At 37.7% G+C, this 19,783-nt stretch overlaps 1 protein-coding gene and 1 long non-coding RNA gene across 5 annotated transcripts in view; one reads left to right on the top strand and one right to left on the bottom strand.

Moving 5' to 3' along the window:
* TUBB1 (tubulin beta 1 class VI) overlaps nt 1-19,783 on the top strand; it is a 340,778-nt gene that overhangs the window by 61,491 nt on the left and 259,504 nt on the right. The gene's annotated exons all lie outside the window — the stretch shown is intronic.
* LOC139803736 (uncharacterized) overlaps nt 1-19,783 on the bottom strand; it is a 93,258-nt gene that overhangs the window by 31,706 nt on the left and 41,769 nt on the right. For all 3 annotated transcript variants that reach the window (XR_011729147.1, XR_011729145.1, XR_011729146.1), the window contains one exon: nt 16,471-16,626. This is a non-coding gene — a long non-coding RNA (uncharacterized lncRNA). The remainder of the gene's footprint in view (nt 1-16,470; nt 16,627-19,783) is intronic.

Genomic DNA, 19,783 nt, shown 5'->3' with positions numbered 1-19,783 from the left:
ATCTATGGTGGCATTTTTAAGTTTCACTAAAGAAGGTAGGGACTCCAGCAAAAATCCTTTCAAGCTGTAGCAGTCCTTGGAGGCGTAAGGTCTGAATCACATACATCAATGTGTGAAGTCTCTGAGAAATGTTCTTGATTTAAGTTAGGAAACTCAAGGAGTTTGCATATCTAAATCTAGCTGGCATATGGCAAACAGCAGATTTTGGCTTTCGAGCAGATGCTTTATTCCCAGAACATACAATCCTAAAAGGCAAAGTATTCTCTAGCTTTTACACAGCAGAAGTGTCAGCCATGCAGTGAAGTGTTTAATTAATTTGCAAGAAGCTGAACATCAAAGCCACATGAGGGCACCAGGCACAGAGAAAAATCTGTGTTTATCCTTCAAAGTCAGCAGTAGTTCTGATGGATCATTGCTCTGTAATAAGCAAATCTGAAATTCCTTCACACATGAATACATCTCATCAACTTCTTCTTCCTTCTACCAAAGGAAACACATTAATAAGGAATGCTGATCATGGGTAAGTTCTATATTTAACACCAGCATCTACTCAAATAGACTGTAAATAAGTGGATGTTTCAGATTTTCCCTCTTCAGATGTGAAGAAAAAATTTTTAATGTTTCAAAATTTATATTGGCTATTATTCATTATGATACTTCACTGATCTGCCTGGCAAACCCCAACTCATACACAAGGGTAGATGGGAGGGGTGTGAACCAACCAGAGCAAGCTCAGAGATCACCAACAGATATAAAGATTTGCCTTGAATACATAATTTATGAGAAAAAGTAAAAAGAGTTGGCTGGATATTAGAAGAGAAAACTAAGGGAGCATGCACAAAAAAAGTTAAGTAGAAAATGTGGGAAGACTACTACAATCATGTGTCTTCCACATCCATTCTGGGAGGATTTGAAACGCTGAGCTTGGTTTGCAGCAAATAAACTGAATATTAAGAAAAGCTTCCTATTTAAGGAGCAACTGAACGTGTAACAAATAACCCAGAGAGAGATTATAGATTCTTCATTGCTTGGGAACTACACTACAATTTGAGGCAAGTATTTCCTATTACAGGTGTAATATTATTTAGGGCTGGAACAGACTTTCTTTCCTAATTTTTATTCATAAGCTCTCATTTGTCAGTACCTTCCCCAGGACACAATACCTAAGATACTTATTACTTCAGTGGCTGTATATGCACTGCTGACACACACATAGGCTGGTACCTAAACACATCTGGTTTGCATTACTCACAATGGATATCTGGGTCTGTATGTTGCCTATGTTTTATTTACAGAACTACATTTGTTCCCATTCATAAGTGTTTATATTATAATCATTTTCAGTAGTTAAGTAGCTTTGTAAACCATTAGTTTGACCCTAAGCATTTGTGTGGAATTATGGCTGCAGATTAAGACTGCTGCCCTGTATTTTTCATTTACCATCAACATTCCACAGAAGTCACATAGGTCACAGCAGGTCAATATTTTTATTGTCATTATTTTTTAGATTTTAAACCACATAGATTTAGATTTTAAAAGTACGTTGGAAGTGTCTAGTGGTACCAGATAAATGTCAGGTAGAAGCACATAAATTGAAAGCTGTGTCTTCCAGGGAACTGTAACTTTACCACAGTTTGGTTAAAAGTCATTCTCTTATGTTTCATCAGTTTTTCTCACAAAATCAATGTACCTACTGACTGCTCATGACAACTGCCTGGATATGTTCTGCATTGGCATAATGTCTGAATGTAGAAGAACTACATGAGTCAGTTAAACAAAGGATGGACTCACTTGAATATATTTTGGGTGCCTGTTAATGCTGTGGGTGTACAGATAATTTGCTCTTTAAAAAACCCTGATATATAAATCTCATCCTTGGTCCCTGGAGATTGTTAGGTTTTAAAACAAAACAAGGTGATTCCAATACAGTCCATTCAGTAATCCATATTCCAGGTTTTTAAGCATCCCGAGTTTTGTGTGTCTGCATTTGTAGCATGTTTTTGTTCTACTGATTGACAAAACAAGAATTCTAAGTACAGCACTGGATATATTAGGAGCATGTACTTAATCCAACAATGCTTGGAAGTGTTTTAGAGCAAGATAGTTCAGACATATTAAAGCTGATTCTTATCAAAGACTCTTATGCCATTAAGAAAATGAGTAATTGGATGAAAGCCATGGGAGCTGTTTCATAACCCTACTGTGCTCTGGTTTTCCAGATGTCTTTGAATGCTACTTAGTTCAGCAGCACTGCTGATGAGCTTGCTTGTTCTAGCCAAAGATGGACAGCCAAGCCTTCATGGAGTCAGGCTTCAACACATCTTTCTGAATTACACTTAACCTCTGCAAAGTAAAGCCACTTAGACCTTACAGAGGTATTCATGGGGCAAAATTATGTTCACATCAATAACTCTCCCCATGCTTTCTAAACTGATGGAGCTGTAGTCAGTGTTTATATCTAGAAATCTTTAAGATAAAGAGATCTTTATCATTCTTTATTACACATATCATACTGGGATTTTTCTTGAAAACATCCTTCTCATTTCTTTGTATGTTCCCAAACACAAAGCTGGGAGTATGACAGGGTCATTCAGATGAGCCGCTGTTGTTCTTTCTCCTCTGGAAAAAGGAGCCATCATAGAAATTCCTCCCTCTCCATCAAAATGGTTAATGCAAAAAGAAAAGAACAACATTTATTCCCATAGCATGCTTTGACAGCAATCTAGGTTAGCAAGTAAATAGGGAAAAGGGAGCCATGGTTGTTCTTGCCTGTGTTAGGAAACCACAGTCTGAGAAGAGGAGATCTGTACTGGGAAGTTACGCCAGGGCTGTAATAGCTCAAATCTCCAAACCTGTATGTACAAATGCAATTATGAGATTGGCACAAGTAGCAATTTAGATAGCTATGTGCACATACACGTTTATGTGTGTTGGCTGGAAGGAGGAACAGGGAAAATTACATCTCTTACAAAGTAATTTGACCATTAACTCTACAACGCCTCTTAATGTTCCCATTGCTTACAGAAAATAATTTGCATTGAGGTGCTCAAGTGGAAAGCAACACAGGCATAAAACACATCATCACAGCCTCTGCAGCCCACAAGTGGTTTTTATTCCAACTCATCCCTCTTATGAAGACATTTTGCATAACTTTGTTGATTCTGGTTATGGGTTTGCTAGCTCCAAATGGAGCAAATACTCAGAAGGGAAATGATACAAAGGTCTCAGATCTCAAATCACTAGTTGTCCAGAAGCAAGAAAATAAATATAGCTAAGTAAAATATTAAAAATCTGCCTCATCCTGTGCAATATTATAAAGCTTAAGATATTTTATTAAAGGGATTTACTAACTTCGATTAAAAAATAAGAACAAAAGCAAAATGGTCATTATTACATGTTTGATATGAAAAGCACAAAACCTTTTTTTATTTGTACCAGATGTGGATAGGCAGATGTGAAGTGTTGGACAATAGTCAGAGAAGTAAAATCAGGGAATTATCCATAATTAATAACATGCCTGCGGAAACATGTTCTGTGCTTCAAAAAGAACTCAGGTGCTGTTAGAAGAACCTCCTTACCCTGAAGATGTTGACAAATTTGAAGCAATTCCAAGCAGGGGAAAAAAATTATTAGGGAAATAGATTACTTATGCAGGAAGATTAAAGAAATGAATCTGCTCTCAGTTATACCCATGTGGTCCTATTAAACTCAGTGACAATGTACCATCATAACCTGGAGAAAAGCTTGACTGAAACTTATGACATGAAAAATATGTTTAGTAGTGCTCAGAGGAAGAATTTCAGGAAGGAAAGATATTGTTAAAGTACTTTTAGGGAAACAATTGGTCCTGTAAGAAGATTTAAACTGAAAAGAGAGTTTGCCACTGTGGTTATATCTACTAAATACCTCCTTTGGGATATTTAACAGCAAGCTAGAATATACCTACTCACTGTACAAAATAATTATATCCAAGAGCTCACCAGAGAATGTGCTCAGGCAGTTTTTCTCTTGGATATCTCTAGTCATTCATACAATCAGACACAATGTCTACATTCATTGATTCTATGCCTACCTCCATTATTTCTCTCCACCTTAATTCACACAGTAATGACTAATGCATTGTGAAAACTTACCCAAGCTGGATCAGTTACTAAAATGTAAATGTAATGCCCTTATGTGCTAAGTTTACCAGATGTTTCATTGCTGTACTCATCAAGAGAGCACCTCAAAAAAAAAAAAAATAAAAATAAAACAACAAAAAACCAAAAAATCAGGATGGGGTCTTGAGTGAGTGCTTGCTAAAGGGGAATCGCTTCCCTCAATCTCCTGCTTGTGTTCCTCTTGACACAGCCCAGGACACTGTTGGCTCATGTTTAGCTCACCAGAATTCCTGATCCTGTTCAGAAGAGCTGCTGTCCAGTCAATAGGTGAGGTCAATGAGTGAGGTCAGTCCAGCCCAGGTGCAAGACTTTTGTCCATGCTGAATTTCATGAGGTTCTGGTCCACGCCTTCAGGCTATCTTTGCTGTCCTGAACAGTGATGCTACCTTTATGTCTATTGACTGCTCAGTCCACTTTGGTGTAATGAAAATTTAATCAAGAGGCATTGCATTTCCTTCTCCAGCTCATCAATAAAGATATTAAATAGGATATTAGATAGATAGGCTCAAGAACAGACTCAGGAACTCCACTGGTAACTTGTATCAACTGTTAACTGTACCCTCTGAGCCCAACAGTCAAACTATTTTTGCACCCACTCAGTATTTCACCTCTCTACACTAACATCCCAAGTGGAACACAAGGGTGCCACAACAGACCACATCAAAAATTTTGCAAAAGTCATAGCAGACAATATCTGCAAGCCCCCCATCCACAGCTGTAGTCATTTCATCAGAGAAAGCAATGTATCCATGCTGACTATTCCCAATCATGATCTTATTTTTGTATCCAGGAATGTCTTTGGAATATGGCTTAAGTTCACATGCCAAGCAACAGACATGCTTGACTCATCTTACTAAAACAAACCTGAAAGATGTAGACCTGCTACTGTTGCAGTGGAACAAAGAAAACAGGTAGCAAGTTAGCCTGATGCTATCTATGAGCACCTGTTCTGCATGAACAGGAATTCCAGCAGTACTGTGTCCATCAGACTTTAAATTCAGCTCCACTGGAACAAACTCCCCACATCTTGGTCTATGTACAAAGCACACCTCCCATAACAAGTAACCTGAGCCATTCACATAACTGTGCTGCCCACCTCTGCAACTCTGTAGTGTTCCTGGCTGCAGAAATCAATAAAAATCTTAAACCAAAAAAGTAATAAAAATAAATCTGGTCTTTAGCATAGCAAAGAATCCATCTAAAATTAAATGGGCTTTAGTTTGCCTCCCAAACTCTAGATGTGACAAACTTGAGAACAATGAGAGATGAAACATTTAGAAGTTAGTACTCAAAATAGCATTTCTGATGGAAAGATTCCAGATTGGACTGTAGCAACAGTAACTATGTTGCTGTAAGGCCAAGTCTAAAAAAGTCTCTAAGATACACAAAGAGAGCCCGCCATTTCTTCACGCTTCCTCACATGCATATTTCCACCACCCTTGATCCCATGCTGCGTGACAATAAGAAAGAGAGTGCTTGAGTCAACAGAAAACTATTTAGTTGACTATCCCTAAGCTCTTTACATAGCTTCTATTGCTTTAAATATCTTTGCCCCCTGAAAAGTTAAATTTGTTCTACATTCTTCTGGGAAGCCTTGGGGCTAGTGTTCCAACCAGCAGTTAACTTGGATGTTGAATTCCCTCTTTTTAAGTGTGTCAGATAATGTCGTTGAAAAAATTAAAAAAAATTAATTACCCCTGAATGGATCTTTCAGTTCTTTCCAATAATCTATGTAAATGATACAACAGTGGCAAGCTACATGCCTTGTTTCAATCATCTTCCAAAAAGAAAGCATAAAAAGGCAGTTATGTTCAGTAGTTTCTTGACTTGTGCCTGACTTCTGCTTGAAAATGTAATATATGTACATCAGTGGCAGAAAATAGTATAGCAGGCTCTTCTTTTATCTCATTATATGCATGTTATTATGCTAAAATCTACAATTTGATTTTTTAATACAAATATTTATTTGGAGACAGCCAATACATTTATAACTAAAACTTAGCAAGTTTTTCTCAACTAGTCTGTGCACAGAAAGTACTACATCTTCTGAGAGAGCTTTCCAGAAACAAGTTGATTTCCCATTATTACATGTCTCACGTCCATCACCTCCATTCACATGGTGTTTTCCTCCATTTATATGCTGGGTGGATATTCCTACATGCTTTTGGGTTGAGGAAGAACTAAGTTGACTTTGTCCAAACTCTCTGAACTTGGATTAATACTGGAAACATGGAAGATCGGAACAGATCTGTAAAGTTGGCTGGAAGTAAGTGGAATCAGAGTCATGCTTATGGAGAGCTGCACCTGCAGGTAAGCCCTGCTGAGAAGCCCTGGAACTTCCACAAGTGATAAAAAATGGAATTTGAAAGCACCCAATGAATAGCTGTGTCAGACTACTGCCAGTGTAGGCTTGAAGGCTGTTTCAATGCAATATTTCAGGAATATTCCATTCCCACTCTACACACAGATCTCTAGTTCACCAAGTCTATCTTCACTTGCCAAGTGAATGTTCTTGAGAGAACTAAAGAAAAAGCAGCAAGGGGACACAGAGAGGTAGAGTGTTAATTAAATTCTTGGTTCTTAATTTCCAAATCCAAATGGGTGAGGAGGAAAATGGCAAGGTTCTGGGTCACTGTGGAAAAAATGCTAGAGGAAGGATAGAAATAGATATCTGCCAGAAGACAGCTTGGTTATTCAAGAAACCAAGGAGAGGAAGCATCATTCAGGAGCACAGGAATTCAGGACAGGAAATGATGCACAAGAATAAAACAGCAATGGGATTCTGAGGGGAGAATGGATGTAGCTGCAGAGCAAAGTTCAGCTGGAAAACCTTCTTACTCAGCTAGTGAGCTTAGGGAGTTGATGCTGAGAGCTACATTTTTAGGGCAGAGAGCATCAAAGAGATCACTGGTGCTTTGCCCTGATATGAAAGATGATGGAGGCTCAGGGAATTACCTGATGGGCAGGTGCTGAAACCAATAGAAATAACACCCTGAAAAACGGGCATGGGAGATCAGCAGCAAACAAAGGAAAGCCATTAAATGATTTAGGAAGATCACTGCCCAGGCACACGGGAGAGTGCAGGCTGAGAAGCCTCTCTCTCTGGCAGTACAAGTAGTGTAGACTGGCAGAAGCTGAATCAGGGCACTAATAGTGATATTGAATCAAGAAAAGATTTTAACTGGCAGAGAACTGAGTGGCATATCTTAGTAACCATTTGCATGCAGCACATACGAATAGCCTTATGGAACTAAAATGTATTCACAGGTACTTTCCCTTCCTCCACCATGTGAGAAATCAGAATTATGCAATGCAGAGATAACATCATTTGGGATATGAAGGCTTCATAGAATAGTACAACTTAAACCTGACCACAAGTCTGCATTAAATACACTAAACTAAAAAAACCCATAAATACACAAAACAATTTTTGTTGGTTTTGTTTGTTTGTGGTTTTTTTGTGGGAGAGAACTAGCTATTCCTCAAAAAAGCAGAAATATATGAAAAAAATCCTAAAGCCAATGAAATCCTAATAGTTCCTTATCAGACTAGAAGGATTAAAGGATTAAATTTTGCCACTAAATCAATCAAATTGTAAGATTAATTTGGAAAAAATTATACTTTACCAATTATGGCCTGAAGGATTATGAGGCCCTGGAAAACATAAATGTCATAGTCAATAAAAGTAAGACTTGCTCTTAGACTGACAGATGTGATCATGATTCAGGTTGTTGCAGAGTTTATATGTTCTGCTACATTGTGGAGGAAAGTGAGTCTGAGTGTAGAGTGCAGACTTACAAAATTGTTCTGTACTTGCAAATCACGGTCAAAACTGCTGTATTCAAGTTTTCTAATGATATTTTGCCAACATAGTGGATGTAGTATAATATTTTCCTCTAAGCACTGTCTGAAGGGTGTACAAGATGCAAATAAATGTACATTTCTGTAACCAATAATTACTTTAATAGCTCTCATCTCTTTGGGGTTGCACAGATGTCCTGGCTCCCTGAAAAGATCTCAGTGTGTCAGCAAGGTGTAGCCAGCTAATATCTTCACTTCACCAGTGTAATTTAGGCTTCACCAGCTTAGATGGCACATTTACAGTAAATCTGATATACTCTGCCTAATTGCTCTTACATTTACGTTACACAAAGAGTTACTTTTCTACTCTTCCCTAAATGGGGATGAAATGGAACTCTGGCAACAGCGCTTTTCAAAAGAAAATGCAAACTCCATTTTTTGAGACCATTACTAGCCCATTTGGTTAAACAGTGTAGCAGAAATACTTGGTAGTCGTTGCAGCTAAACCACTTTATAACCAGCTCAGTCAAAATTGATAAGAAATCAATACATTGTGCCAGCTGCATAATTTCATTCACAATTATGCTTCATCTTTTAAATAATCTCAAAAGCCCCCAGGCTCTCCACAGATGCAGAAAGAAATCTGCCTTGACTTTGTTTTGAGAATACCTTTAATTGCTATTTCAATTTAACATGTTAGGGATTTCTATGCATCCTATTTTTTTAGGCTGTCATTGCAAAACAGGTACTTTTACCCACAGAACAAGCTGCTACAATGCAGGACATTTGCACATTAGGCTGCAGAGTAATTCTAGATTTTTCTATGAATATGGATTTACTGTACAATTGTTTCTTTCTGACAATGCTGTGTACTGAATAGTTATAGCCAGTAGCATTTGCAGGTTTTTTTCTCTACTCATTGAGCTGTCATGGTTCTACGCAACACTGGATTTTTCTTCCATGAATAATTCATGCCACATGTAGCAGCTCATAGGTTTCATCTTTATCTTAGTCATATAGGCATCTTCTGTGGTTTTTTATTGTATGGGAATAATATAGTCCCTTATGAAAAATATAAGTTAATTACTTAATCCCTAATTCCAGAGCTATGCATGTGCTAAGGAAAAACACACTTTCAAATGGAGCTAAAGGTTTTAGTCCAAATGGAGCTAAAGGTTTTAGTCTTTTTTACAGGATGAAAAACCCCACCAATCTGGCATGATATGACTATAATATTGTCCAACAGCTCACACACAAAACACAGGTTTCCAGTTTTCTGTTGACAGAGAACAGCCAATCCATAGTGTTAAAAAAGCAGTTACCCCATTAGGTGCCCTAACAAAGTTTCCAAACTATTCAAACACAGAGGCATAAATCAAGAAAACAAAGCTGGTGCAAGATGTTACATGTAAGTTATACTAAGACGTTAAAGAAAACCATCTGGGCATAAAATGTAAATACAGCCAGCATACAAAACTTAAGAGGAAAATAAAACCAACCACACGTTTCAAATGCCCCAAATACAGAGCCTTTATTCTGTAAGGCTACTCTAAACATCCATCTCAAACAAAACATTCTGCTTTCAAAAGATCACTGGAACAGAATACTAAAGCTTATGCAAGGGCACCTTCTCTTGATTTCTTGGCTTACTTAAAATATAGGTTTTTAAGCTGAGTAATCAGCAGATCTTCAGTAGTAGTTACAAATCAAAGGTAGAGCTTACTGGAGAGACTTCCCATTATGTATTTTATATTTCAGTTGTGTTTAGAATCAAACTGCAAACACGAAGGCAGTATTTGCACAAAAGATGAAGAGAAATTGCCTTAAATGGTTTTTTAAACTAAATAGACAGGCCTGAAGAACACCACTTACCCAGCTTCTAAAATACTACCAGGAAGAGATGGTGACTTCATAAGCCAGAATGAAAACTTCTATCAGAAATAGACCCAAAAGGTTTGAATCAGCTTCCTATATTGCTGAATCTTCAGTTTCTGAATGGTAAAGCAACTTAGACATGCTTTGTAGACCCAAGAGTTTCTGAGTAATGCCAAGAAACAGAAATAAGTAAAGAAATGCAAATGCCTAGGTACACACCCCAGAGAGGAGACTGCAGTACAGGAGGAAGTCTGGAAAATAAACCTCAAAAGACACTGTATCTGTAAAGCAGTTAACTGGTTTTCAGAGGTGTCTAAAACAAACCAGAAAAAAAAAAATCTGTTCAAAACCAAAACCCAGGTCTTCAGAGGATAAAATACCAGACCTCTGGATTTTTTGTGTTGACTTAGTTCAGATCACTTACATAAGCAGCATACTTGAGATTTGATTACATAGCTAGATTTTTTGTTTATTTATTTACTTTTAAACAGGATGCTTGTTTGGGTTTAACTTAGTTTGGGGAAAGGGAAGTAAGGAAGATTTTGAAAACAAACAAATTACTTACAGACAGACAAGTTAAAAAATAAAATTGCTATGCCAAAGCCCCCCCACTCTCTGGAGGCTGGTACCTTTGGGTTCCCAGCACACTTCTTTTCCTTCTGAGCTCATGGAGTAACTGGTAGCAGCCAGCAGTCTGTCATCCTTGACAGAACTCAGCTCACAGATGATGAGACTCAGCAAGTTACTGATGTCTGAGATAGTTATCAAGATAGGGAATCCTGGCCTCAGTTCCTGAGTCAAGAAGGGAGTACGTGATCCCAATTATAAACCATACTATGAGCAGCAAATGATGTCTTAGCAGCATTTATAGCTGAAGTCTAAAATAGTCATCCAATTTGTATATAACAGATGTGAATTTTCAAACTAAACAGATTTTTAACAAGAGAAAAGTTGAAGCAACAGAGGAAACCACTGTGTTCCTCCATTGCTTCTGAAAAATCAAAATGATGGTTCTCCAACAGCTAATGTATTAATTCTGATTTTTCTGCTGATCTGTGTTTATTCTATTTCTCCACACAAATTTTTCCAATTCTGCTCTTCATGTATCTAGGAAATTCTAAATAAATGTGACTTGTTGAGAGTCATCCATTTTAAAAAAAATGTATTGTTTTTTTCTCCACAGATACAATTTATTATGACAGTCTCCTATGTGAAATTATTGTCCCAGATGCTGTATTTACTTGGGCCTTTTGCCTGGAATCTGCATCCTTTCTTAACCCATCTATAGGGGCCCTAATGTTTCTATAGTAGCAGGATCTGAAATCACAAATGTGCTACATTTATTTCTCCCTCTTAAGCCTGTATGACTTAATATAGCCTGGGCCATATCCTGGAAAGACTGTGTTTTTCTAGTGGATTAATCAGTTTCTGGATTTAATTGCACTTGGCTTCATCATGTGTAATAAAGAGGGACTTCTAGAGACAGCACGCAATGAACATGTCCTGTAAATAATAATGTTACTGTCAGTTGTTTATTCTATCTAATGCCAGGCAAAGTTTTTTCTTGGCATTTTCCTTTTTAAATCAATTTTTTCCAAACCATCAGGCCTATCACTGCCTTCAATTTCCCAGCTGTGCAAACCTGCAAACTTACTGTCATGACCAGGAACAAACAGAATGGAGAGGTAGGAACTGCTTCTTATGTGCACGCATTGCACGGTGTATTTTGCAATCACATCTTTTGTTTTGGCCCTTTATCTTGATCATAAAAACCAAGTATTAAAATATAATAAAAAAGAAAATGACTTCATGTTCTACTTACAGTCTGTCCTATAACTCTGAAAAGCATAAACTGAAAAATTAGTTCTGAAGTCACAGTGCCTGTGAGGAAAGGCAAGAGTAACAAAATAAAGCAGCAAGTAAAACAAAAGGGTTCACTGAAAACTGGCAACTACATCTGAACCTTAACAGAAAACCACAGACTTAGAGCAAAATTTTCTTTATGCATTAGAAATAAAACATACTCCTTAATTAAAGCTTAACATGTTGCTGCCAAATGATTGATGTGAATACATGCAGAAATTACAATGGAGATTTCCAGTGCCTGATGTGGCATTGCCTAGAGTGGTGCTGGATTGGAAAGAGATGGTTTCTTAGAAACAGTGTGAATTGTGACTCAAACTTTTGATGTAGGACAGTCACAATGGGTTGAGACATTCTGAAACTACAGGAACTGTTGGTTTGAAAAAAATATATCCAAAATCTCAGGAAAATAATGTTGAATTTTTTTAAATATACAAAAGAAATCCCAACAGCACAGTGCCATGGTACTGGAGCTCTACAGAGTAAAAAAAAGAAGAAATGCATTCAACTAACTCAGCATTCAAACCCCTTCCCCCAAACCCTTGAAAAATGACTTTGTGGTAGTAATCATGGGAGATCTGCTGTGTATGAGAAGCATACTGAGTTTAAACAGTGTTATGGCCTTTATTCCACTACAAACTACAGTATCTGGACATTTGGCATAGCTGCTGTCCCTGTGAATACTCACAGTTTGGTAAGAGGAACCACAAACATAATACCTCCAACAGCTGTAAATTTGTTACATTATTTGTGTCGTTGCCTCATAACTTCTCCTCCTTGATCTTGCCTTCTCTACTTACTTTACTGGCAGTAAAACTCAGTAGATTAATAATGCTATTAATACTTTACTTTCTCTGCCAGAGCTTCTTGGGTGGCCTGTTTCCAGCAGTGTAACTATCTTTTGCTTACTCACATCTCCTTATTCTTGCTGCCAACACTCTTTAGCATTTTTATTATATTCTGCACATTTTTAAGATCCTGGTGCATTTTCAGAACCCCAAATATAAACTATTTGAAGCAAATACATGAAAGCAAGAGCTACAATTTATTAATAAGTCATGCATCTTTTCACTGAGAAAGTAAAAGCAAACAAAGCCATCTGAATGAATCTCTATCTGATCAGACACCTAATAGATTCAGTGAAAAACTATTCAGTAAACAATTATCATTAATTAATATTTTATGCCATTTCACTGGAGTCTATAATAATCCTCATCATCCTTTTTGCATCTATCTTAGAGTAAGACAGTGAATTTCTGCCTATCACTAGTGTGCCAACAATGGCCATATGAAATTCTTGCCCCAAGGTTCCAATTCAGCCCAAAATGAATTTAAGTGCTACGACCTCTTCTACTGCATGGCATTCTGACAGATACTCACTACCTGTCTAACTTTAACTGGTAAGTCAATCTTTGCTTGCAAAATTGCAGATGCCAAAAGCAAGAAAGCCTGACTGCTAGTTTTCTATTCCTAGCTTTAGAAAAAAACTCGGAACAAAACAGTAAAAGAGAAAAATGTCAAAACAACAATAAATTATTTCAGAGCCAGGGATAACAGATCTCATTATGGCCCTTCTAATGTATGAACCACTGTTATTCAAAACTCGAAAGGCATGGAAGCAATTGCACACCAGAGTGAGAAAAGCACCATCACAACTCTTTTGTTCTTCTAGTACTAACATGTGCACACATATTCAATGTGTGACAACAGCTGTGTCACATTCTGTCTCATTAGCTCAGCAAGGTATATCCAGACTTCAGAAAACAGCTTCAAGTATCATGGCTTCTTTGGAAGTGAAAGTCAATAAAAACACTAACAAAGGAATGCTGCCAGACTGTTAACAAAGCTGTACAAATTCCAGTCCTTCTTCATTCCCTGCCTCATCAAGCTCTTCAATCAATAAAATAGCTTTCTCAACTTGCCACAGTATTATTTTTAATGCTTACCACAGCGTATCTCCTAAAATATGTAAAAAGTAACACTGCACAAAGCTATTATCTCATATTATGTCTTTTCTCCATGCCTTTAAGAACAAAATGATACCCTGAAAATATATGCAAATGAAGAATTTTTTCTAGGGAAATAGCATAATACTTAGGGAGCTCAAATGACAATCAACTAATCTGAACAGCCTGGTGCCTGGCTAGTTATTTACTTTAAAGAAGCACTAAGATGCAAAAAGCAGAAGCAAAATTCTAGCCATGCTGTTAGAGGGATATCCTTGACCCCTGAAAAGAGATTAACAACTCATTTTCTTCCTCTACCATGCTTCTTTATTCCTTTTCTCTACCTCCCCCATTTTCTCCTATTGTATTTTTTTACTTTTCATTTATTCCTCCTACTTTTCCCCTTTGTTGTCTTCATATAGAAAGGATACTTTTGTGAAAAGTGAGTTAATTGACTGTCTCTTTTCCCCTTCCTTTGCCTGTTGTTTTGCTCCATTATCTTTCCTATTCTATACAAAACACTGGTACTTTCCCCATCTTCTTTTGGTTGAAGCCCCAGGATTGCTCCCCAGCAGTTAGGGGAGAACTTTCTTTTGCCACCTGCACTTTTCTTATAATCTAATTTACTAGTACTTACATTACCAACTCTGACGAGGTAAGGTTTCAGTTGTGGAAAATGTGAGAAAGAGAAAAGTTACATCAGCTGCATTCAAAACTGACATGCAGGTTGTACAATGCACTTACTCTTCCTCTCGCTCCTTCCCATCATGATTCTTCAAACACAGATATGTACTTAAATGTACAAAATATACAGAATTCCTGCCATGTCTCAAGCACTTCTCTTCTGTTGTTCCCAGACTTATGTTAGTAAATTGAACTTGAGTTCAGTTGAGATCCTCCAGAATAAGTACAATCATGTCCATGAGAACAGTGAAACAGATGAAGAATTCCCATGTTACATTAGGCTTATGTTCATCTTGTAACTCTCTATGTTTATTTTGCAGACATCTGCCCCTTCTGGAAAGTGCAACCATTCCTTTGGAACCATCAAGAAAGATGCTGCTAACTTTTTTTCTCCCAGCACATCAGACAAACCACAGCCAAAGACATGAACCTAGCCAAAGACATGAATTTTGTAACTAAGACTACCTTGAGTATCTGTGCCATCAGTTAGTTACCAATAGCATCTCAGGCTGGAATAACCATGTAATCTGGATCAGAATGGCAATTATCTCTTTGCCATAAGGTGTGTTCATAGCACACATCTACTGGATTTTTAGAAATGCACAAAAACATCTGTGCACCCCCCACACACAGCAGAAAGTGTAAGAGCATAGTGCATATACTTTGGCAATCCATAAGCTTAATTGACCTCACTTAGTTGAACCTGCACCAGCCCTAGGGGCCATGCAACCTGCATAGATGGTCTGCAGTTGTTACGCTGGATTTCATGCTACAGTCCTTGATTCCCATACATACTGTCTGTGTAGGTACTAAAATGTTTGAACATACTCACCCTTTGCACCAAACTTGAATACTCCCAGGGGGCTGAGAGTCAGATCACTCACAATATGAATGCCCAACTTGGCCTTGCCTTTGTGTTTAGACATTTGCATGACTGCATCCCAACAAATGGACTGAAGAAATTCCTGAGGGTTATAGTATCATGCCATTGCAAACTGTAGTATATGCACAAAGCAAGGTTCAGGAACTAAACAATCAGGTTCAATTGGAGCTTATCAACAAAGCAAGCTGCTCTCAGAGGGCTAGGTGTGAGCAGGACTTGCAGTTTGTCATGTCACACTGTTTAAATAATACAGGTTCATTTTTCATTTTATTTTCCCTTTACTAGCTCATACAAGCAGACACTTGTTTATTTCTCTCTGAAAGTCTTTTTTTAGTGAGAGATAAGTTACTTGGGGAGAGGAAAGGTTATATATTCAAACATAGTGTCAAGGTTGTTGTTAGACTGATGAGTCTCAGCTGTGGATCCTCCAGAAAAAGAAATGGTCAGACCTGACCTGTAATTGTCTTTAAAACCGGATTTACAAATAAGTTGCAATAAGGAGACACTGCCTTCATTAGTAGCACAACTTTTCTTTATATTATCTCAAAGGTAGCACTAGAAATATTAATATCTTACTAATGCTGTTAACTAAAAATTTGAAGAGATTTTCCACAGAATGAAGGTAGTTATGACCATCCTGTTTGGTTTTCATGCAGGTGAATAAATCATTATCACACAGCATACTGACTGCTGCGTGTGTATTAACAGTCCTCTTCACGTGGGCACATCATATAAAATAAAACAGATTTTTGTAACTGATGTTCACATTTATTGCTACTGGGTGTTTTGTTAAGCTTTGTTCCAGATTGCCCTTATTGTGCAACAAGATTGGCTGTTAGAAGACACCCATCTCATCCACAGATTTATAAAAAGATGTTTCTGCACCTCAGTGATTCAACACCAGGGTTTTAAACTTCTCCAATCACCTGCATGCACATCACAAAGCCCCACTAAGACAAAAGCCCCCAAACTGCTTAAGTAGCCTGATAGAAACTGTCAGCACACAAAGAGGCCAACCATCTCTGCAAAGTCCATGCTCTTAATTAAAATCCAGATGTTTTAAAGTTCCCTTCACATCCAGAAGGGCTATGAACTACATGATTTGCAACATAAGCTTCAGATTTTTATTCCACCTAAGCTGCTGCCTCTCTGGACAAAGAGCTGTAAAAAGCAGCATCACTGCAGTGCCCCAGAACACTTCATGTTGTTGCTCCATCCAGCTCCTAGAAGCCCAGCAAAGGCTATGGGAGACACTCACCTCTCTCTCCCTGCAGATTCTGCTCCAGACGGGACAGTCACATTCAGGGCTTCTGGTCCTTTGGCTTTCCAGTAAATGCAAAATGTGCTCTCTTCAGAGACATCCAGGCAGGCTTCAGCTCAGCGCACTCTGAGAAGTGGAGCTCTCCAGGATGTGCTGTCAGAGAAGCACATGAATTTCACATTTTGTGTAATAGCCTGAGGGCTAGCAGTAGTCTATAGGACATAGGTAGTATTTAGCCACCTTACTCCAGTTTATGTGTACATCTCCCTTTTCTCCCAGGAACCAGTCACTCATGCTACAAACAACTGACCACAAGTTTCCTACCAGACTGCTGAGGAAGGAAAATGAGGTCAAAATACAAATCCTTACACAACTACATCACCTCTTCTCATCACACCCTCTTCTAATCACCCTCCAAATTGGCTTCTGCCCAAACTGATTTGCTTTGCTATTGGTATTTTCTTCCTCCTGCCAGAATACCTCCAGAACGAAGGTGACCCTCCCATGTGGTCAGCCTCACTGCCTGAGTCATTTTTAAATGTGCTGAGATCTCATGGCAAGACAGACATCTTGGGTTTTCACCTCTAGCTTCTTATTTGCTGGCAGCTCTCCATGCATTCTTTACAAACACAAGAAAGTGTTCAGATTGATCATATTGTGATATGAAATTTTATTTGTTCAGCAACATGTCCAAACCTGAATAAATATTGAGGAAAAGAACTGTTTTGTGTAATAATTATAGAAAATTCTCTTCCTATAAAATCCTGCTATTTTCATGAAGCTAGAGATTGTTTGGATCCAGGAAGTGAGGTCAGGTTCAGATCCTGGGGAGGGTGTTGTGTAGTGATAATAACACCAGATTTTTGCAGAATTCCTTATCCAGAGATCTGAGCTCTGTCTCCAGTATATTACAACAGCAGGCTATGTTATCTTATGCAAACTCCTTCCTAAATTTCACAACAGCTGAAACAAGCAGGAATCATTAAATTTGTGTGCTATTGCTTTACCACTATGAAGGCTGAAAACCAGCCATACAGTTCCTTCTTCACCGTGCTTTTATCTAAATACATTGAAATATGGTCAGAGCAGACACAATTGTCTTCTTCGCTGTTGACCAAGTATCTACAGTACTTTCAATGGTATATAAAAATTAAAAATAATAAAAAGAATGAGAAAACGGACATGGGTAACAAAACTCTCCTCCTTCAAGCAAGTTACCTAACTGCAACCTCTACAAAATGCTCAGTTGCCCTTTTACTACATCTAGTTCAAAGGCTACTAAAAATGGGATTCTTTGCACTGACATCAAAGGGCTCTGAATAGGGCTGTCTGTAATGGGAAGGGGGAGACAAGATTAACTTCAGCTTTCTGGCTATAGAACCCAAGCAAAAAGTAACACATAGTATCACAAGACAAGGTTTTCTTGAGAACCTACCAAGTTTAGCACATTTTTTCAAATACCAGCTGCCATCTATTATTTTCCTTGCTTTCTGAGAGTGATGCAGAGTGTGCTATTAAATTCAGACTATTAGCAGCTTAGTAAGGTATTTTCTTTTAGTAACACTAAAGAATGCTGTGATTAAGAAGGGGAAAAAAAAGAGTGGGAAAAGAGATACAAACAGTTTGTTAATGCAATAAGTAGATTGGTTGCCTTCACTTAGCATCATATCTGTATGGATCAGGCTTTCCTCATGACCTGCGGTGAGAATAGATACCAGTGCCAAAAAATTCTCCTCTGTTGCTGAAACCCTAGCATACCTTTTAAATACAGGCTTTATTACTAGTGTAAATACATCCTAGAAGGTTAGCTTTTCAAGTGGTTCCTAGCAGTAACCAACCTTATTTAAACACATCTGGAACTTCTTTATAACTCATAACTATTTTGTGTAGTCACCTGTGTGATGAAGGTTAAATGCTGTGGAATTACTGCTAGGGCCTCTGATTGCTTCACAAGCACATGAAAGTATTTATAAAGTAATGATACAAGGGGTAGAGCAGTACTAAACAAAACCAAGATTATGTTCCTAATTGAAATGGCAGTCCAGGGTTTTAAAATATAAAATCTGGACTCTGAGCTTACTTTTCTTAACATCATCTGTTTCAGCTGCTCCACATTCCAGGACTCCTTCAGCCTTGACCTCATCTCTAAGATGTATTCTCTCTTCAGTCTATTAGAAGTTCTCAAATATACAATATTTACACCAGGCAACTGGGTAGATCTGCTGATTGTCTTCCTTAAGCTGCTTGGGTGGCCCTAAGAATGAGGAAGTGTCTTAGCATAGGGGAATTCCCATTGTGTGTAGGGAATAGAGCTGCTGAGCTTACAGCACTGCTGCTCCTGCAGAACAGGAAGGAGTATGTTGGAGGTGGGAAAGTTAAAAGATATACAGAGAAGGATTAATTCTACACATTTTGTCCAGGGCTCTTCAGATCTGTGAAAGGTACCCCTCCACTCTAAAGACCGTGCAATTGAAATAGAAAAATGAATCTCTGAAGAAGCTGAAAAAATAATATAAATTTGATCTCTTGGCTTCCAATCTACACCAGCTGCCTCAATAGCTGATACTTTTTTTTTTTTTTAGCCAAATGAAAATGCAGTCTTTAAATAGATTTACGAACCCATTTTGAATCACATTAGTATCAATGAGATTGTTATCCAGGCATAATTTATTACCACCCCAATTCAAAATTGACCCTAGACTTTTAAAATGTATTTGTTGCTATTAGCTTAACCAGCACTTTTGTTTTCTAACTGCTCCATTTATTAAATAAAAAAGTCCCAAGTCATTGGGCAATATGTGACACAAATAGCTAGATAATACAAATGCTAATCAGACCCATGATGTCCATAAGTATGAATTCCTTTGATGAGAGTCTCTTTTCTTCTTGTAGATTCTGTCTTATCTTCTTTAAAGCTTACATGAGGTCATCTGACCAAAACCTTGCCCTTCTTAATTTCTGAACCCTGATAGCTAATTTCAGAATATATTTTATTACTTCTTTTGTTTACACAGCACTTGGTATCAGTGCTGATATGGCCTCCCTTGGCTTTTCAGAGATTCAACTGAACACGGAAGAAGAAGTAGAGCATGTAGAAGAGGCCTTCAAAATATCATTTAAAAAACTATAACAATATTTTTTAGGAAAATATGGTAAAAGCAGTTCATGATACCTAGCCTATATGTATGATACAGCTATACATTACTCATTTAAAGCTTTTTACATAATTATTAACAAAAAGTAAGTTTCAATGAAGAAAATGAAATATGTAAATCAGAATATGGACTCATATCATTGTTACTTATCACAC

Source organism: Heliangelus exortis, chromosome 16 (genome assembly GCF_036169615.1).
Source record: "Heliangelus exortis chromosome 16, bHelExo1.hap1, whole genome shotgun sequence".
NCBI lineage: Eukaryota > Metazoa > Chordata > Aves > Apodiformes > Trochilidae > Heliangelus > Heliangelus exortis.
This window is presented reverse-complemented; position numbering and strand designations above follow the sequence as displayed.